Source organism: Capricornis sumatraensis, chromosome 21, assembly GCF_032405125.1.
Source record: "Capricornis sumatraensis isolate serow.1 chromosome 21, serow.2, whole genome shotgun sequence".
Lineage (NCBI taxonomy): Eukaryota > Metazoa > Chordata > Mammalia > Artiodactyla > Bovidae > Capricornis > Capricornis sumatraensis.
In genome coordinates this window covers 53,812,372-53,817,482 of record NC_091089.1, presented here as the reverse complement: position 1 = coordinate 53,817,482, position 5,111 = coordinate 53,812,372, and the positions used below count along the sequence as shown (strand labels likewise).

General features: G+C 42.0%; 1 non-coding gene across 1 annotated transcript; it reads right to left on the bottom strand.

Annotated features, from left to right (window-relative positions):
• Window positions 1–4,044: 4,044 nt before the first annotated feature.
• On the bottom strand, window positions 4,045–4,116 carry TRNAW-CCA (transfer RNA tryptophan (anticodon CCA)). The gene has a single exon. It is a non-coding gene; the product is annotated as a tRNA-Trp (tRNA).
• Between the last annotated feature and the right edge of the window lie 995 nt (window positions 4,117–5,111).

Below are 5,111 nucleotides of genomic sequence, written 5' to 3'. Positions count from 1 at the left end.
TGCAGGCACTAGAATGATAGACACACACCCAAGGCACAAGTCTTCCCTGAGTGAGTGCATGTCAGCCTTTGCTGGTACCTCTAACGACAGGAAACATCACTTCCTGGGATGAGCACTGCATGATGGATGCTCTTTAATAACGCTCATGGAATAAAGACAGATAATACACTTTTACTAAATGACATGCTCTATGTCATGACCTAATGGCCAGAATTCCTTTGTGGGGAGAATATGATCTCCCGCTCCCCTTGTATTTCTGGACATAGTGACCTCCCTTAGAGAAACACGTCCGGCCTCTCAGTGGTTATGGTATAACTAATTATATTGCAGAAATGGCAGAATTCATTTAAATCTCCCATATCCTTTACTGAAATCTGCCATCTCTTATGGTCTACACTGGCCTGCAGTAAGCTTAGATTAAAAAATTCAGCCCCTGGAAGCTGTGTTGCCAATTCTCCAACTCTTGCTGAGGCCAGACAGAAGTTTCCTTCTGGGATACTGGCTTATACTAAGCCAGCCCTCAGTTATCTGAATAAGACACAAATTCCCAAAGAGATTTACCCAGATTAAAGATAAAATGTGACTCCTGGGTACATATGGGTAAAGCGTCTGCCTGCAATGCAAGAGACCTGAGTTCGATCCCTGGATCAGGAAGATCCCCTGGAGAAGGAAATGGCAATGCACTCCAGTATTCTTGCCTGGAGAATCCCATGGACAGTAGACCCTGGTGGGCTACAGTCCACGGGGTCACAAAGAGTTGGACACAGCTGAGCGACTTCACTTTCACTTTCAGGTACATATTCAAAAAACCCCATAAACACTAGTTCAAAAAGATACATGCACCCCAGTGTTCACGGCAGCATTTCTTACAATCGCCAAGATATAGAATCAAACTAAGTGTCCATCAACAGATGAACAAAGCTGTGGTATAAAAAACAACAGACTATTGCTCAGTCAGTCATAAAAAGAATGAAGTTTTTGTCATTTGGAACAACATGGATGGACTTGGAGGGTATCATGCTAAGTGAAATAAGACAGAAAGACAAGTACTATATGTTACCACTTACGTGTGGCCTCTCAAAATACAACAAATTAGTGAATATAACAAAGAAGAAACAGACTCACAGATACAAAGAATAAACTAGTGGCTACCAGTAGGGAAGGGACATGAGGGGAACATAGCAGTAGGGGATTAAGAGCTACAAACTAATCTGTATAAAATAAGCTACAAGCATATATTATGCAAATATAGAGAAAATAGCCAGTAGTTTATCAGAAGTATAATAGACCAAAACTTTTAAAATTGTAAATCACTGTATTGCATAAGTGACGGGTATACATCAACTATATTTCAATTTAAAAACATATAAAATTAAAAAGCAAAAAGGAAAACAGAAAATGTATATCTCCTGACTCCTTTCCTAACTGTTCCTGAACCTCAGTGGAGGAGAGCAGAATTGTTACTTTGAGAGCTCTTCCAAGCCCCAGTGTTAACTCCACTCCCATAAAACCTTCACCAGATAACAGGACAGGAGATTTTTCTCTAGTGAATACACTACCATTGGATCAACTGCCTCTGAATCTCCTCCTGCTATTATCTCTCCTGTTCTTTTGCTGCTGATTCTGTGTTTCCCTATTTTGCCACTCTGAGTTGTCTCTGGTTCCACTCAAATGACCATAGTTCCTTCAATTAGCAGTGCTCAAAATGGGCTGCCTCTCCAAGGCCGCCACTAACACAGAATCTCTCCCAAACAGCTCTTCATTTTGATTGGAACAGGCAAATAAACACCAACAGATTATCACTGCTGTATCCAGCACAACCATCAGAAGACAGACCCAGGATCGTTTTCATTTTTCCAGATTCCCAAAGATGTTTGTCTTCTGCTTCCTGTTACCTAAGGCCACTTTCATCAGGTAGCTGACTTAGAAACCAGCCAACAATATATCTCCACATCCCTCCATCACTGAGGAGGCATTACAAATTCAACTGTCTCCTCTTAGTGAACAATTATCTCACTCATTGGCTTGATTCACTGATCTCTTAATGACAGCTTTCCTGCTGTTTCCTTTGAATGTTTAAAATATGAAACAACCCAGTCTTGTCAAGCTGAAAACTGTGGCTGAGTTTTTTGTCGCTGTTTCCAATAAATAACTTCAAGGGGTTTCAAATTATCCATCATCTGACAGCTCTCGGGAAGATTTTCTCATCTCCTTCAGGCATAAAAAGCCATTTCTAACCACCACACTGTCCCACTGATTACCCTCAATGATTTTCAAAATCGGTGCCATTCTTCTCAAAGAACCTCTCTCCCCATCAATATTGGCAGGCGCTTTAAATGAACACATGCCCAGGAGGAAGGGCTGTATGTGATCACCCTCCCCTGACCAGAGTGAATTAGTAAAGGGCTATAAAGATGAGAATGGGATACTGATCACATTTATTCAGCACTTAATGAGAAGATGCACGTGTTAGGGAGAGAAGAACTAGCTTGGGGAGACCCAGAATAATTTCTGATGGGAGGAGGCAGAAGTGGAGTCTTCACTAAAGGAGCTGGAATCAAGTAACCAAAAGATATTCTGTTGGGAAAAACATCAGAGGTTTGTGCTCTATGGACCTGTCACTGTAGCTTTCTTGCTCCTTTCCTCCCCGGGGAAGGGTGGAAAGGACAACTCACAGGGGGGAGTTAGAAAGGAATGCAGTCTCCAGTGCATTCATAGCTGGTGGACAAAGACTGAAAGAGCAGATAGAACCCTTTCCCTGCTACAGGGTCTCAAAGAATCAAGAAATTAGCTTTACTCACAGAAGTTACAGGACTGGAAACAATGCAGCCTGTTGTCATCTTCACCAGAAGACCAAGCCAAAAGCCCAGAAGCCAGAAGTTGAAAAGGGCTGGAAGAAAACAGCCAAGGACAATCTCTAAGGCTAGGAATTAGTTCTAACACCAGAATAGGGATTCTGAATATTTTAAAAGTCAGCTTATTATTAAGTTAAAAAGTAAGATCAAGACTGGATGACACTTTTATAATTCAAATTAACCAGAAAAGAGAATACCTCCACGTATATTTCTTTGAAACTCGTGCTCTTATCAAAAGTTTATTTTTTTAATATTTATGAACTTAACTTTATTTGAAAAAAATTTTAAAGGAAAATCAGGCTATCAGACAAATAAATCAACCTATAAGGTAAGCTCTGGAAAGTGAAAGTGAAAATGAAAGTCAGTCCTGTCTAACAACTCTGCAACCCCATGGACTATAGCCCGCCAGGCTCCTCTGTCCATGGGATTCTGCAGGCAAGAATACTGGAGTGGGTTGCCAGTCCCTTCTCCAGGGGATCTTCCTGACCCAGGGATTGAAACTGGGTCTTCCTCATTGCAGGCAGATTCTTTACCATCTAAGCCATCAGGGAAGACCAAGCTCTGGGGTTCTAAGTAAAAATAAAAAGTGTTTCCTGGACCCCAGATGCTCACAAACTAACTGCAGGATAATCTATATCACCTGGAGAAGGAAATGGCAACCCACTCCAGTACTCTTGCCTGGAAAATCCCATGGACAGAGGAGCCTGGTAGGCTGCAATTCATGAGGTCGTACAGAGTTGGACTGAGCGACTTCACTTTCACTTTTCACTTTTATGCATTGGAGAAGGAAATGGCAACCACTGCATTGTTCTTGCCTGGAGAATCCCAGGGACGGGGCAGTCTGGTGGGCTGCAGTCTATGGGGTCGCAGAGAGTCGGATACACCTGAAGTGACTTAGCAGCAGCAACAGCTTTATCATCTACCTTAATGAATGCAGTTGGTAAACTAATGAGATTCTTCCACTTTCCATATCATCACTACCTCTAAAAGAAAATTAAAAATAAGAGAGTCCTCTTACAGTATTCTTTATCTCATTATCAGCCTAGTTACACAAAAGTGAAAGTGAAGTCGTTCAATCGCGTCCAACTCTTTGCGACCCCATGGACTGTAGCCTACCAGGCTTCTCCGTCCATGGGATTTTCCAGGCAAGAATACTGGAGTGGATTACCATTTCCTTCTCCAGGGGATCTTCCCGACCCAGGGATCGAACCCGGGTCTCCTGCATTGGAGGCAGGCACTTTAACCTCTGAGCCACCAGGGAAGCAACCCTCACCTCCTGCCAAATCTAATCTCTCACCATGGATATAATGTGACCTCTTTACAGTGTATTTAACTCTATCTGTCTGGAGCAGTCACCATTTCCACCACCCCAGCTCTATAATCTAGATTACTCTCAGGGTGACTAGAATAGCTTCAAACTGCCCATGTGCACTCTAACCGCCCCTATGGACTGCAACCAGAGCAAACTTTCCCAAATACAAAGCTGATGAAGTCACCCCCTCCCTGGGAAGAACCTCCCTTCGCCTTCATCATGCAGTCCCTTGAAGGGCTGTGCTCTCTGCCACTGAGCGTTAAAATAAACATGCCTGTCCTTTTGCCTTCACCCATTTCTATTACTAACTCTTGCTACCTCTTCCTAACTAATCTTGCTAACTCTTACTCAGCCTTCAGAGGTGGATCAAATATTACATTCTTTTTCTCTTTTAACTCTGCCTCACAGCTGGTAAAAATTTACATCCTTTTACATGATTATTTGAGTAACTTTCTCTCTGACCGGACTATCATGTGCTTAATATATAGTGTTAAGATCATTGTTGGTTGGATTAATGAATCAATAGGAAATTAAAATGGGATTGGAGAATGAGAGTCACAAATAAAAGTGCTCAAAGACAAATCTACAGAAACAGTACTTTGAGTTGAGTCTTGAGAGGAGAGTAGTCTATTAGGAGAAGAAATCACGTAGAATACTTGGGACTGAAGGGAGTCAGTATAGTTGTTCTGTGGTGGTCAAGAGGACAGGGCTCTGGAAGTTACTTCGTCCCATCCGTACTTGGCTGCTTTGGACTTTGAAAATCCTACTTAACCTTTCTGTCCCAGTTTCCTCATTTTTAAGAGGCAGATAACAAGAATTCCTCCCTCCTGGCATGCAATGAAGTGTGATACGTTAATACTTGGCACTGTAACTGCCATATAGCAAATACTGTTTAGATGATAGCTCACTTTATTATTTTTATACTTATCCACATGTCATGACAA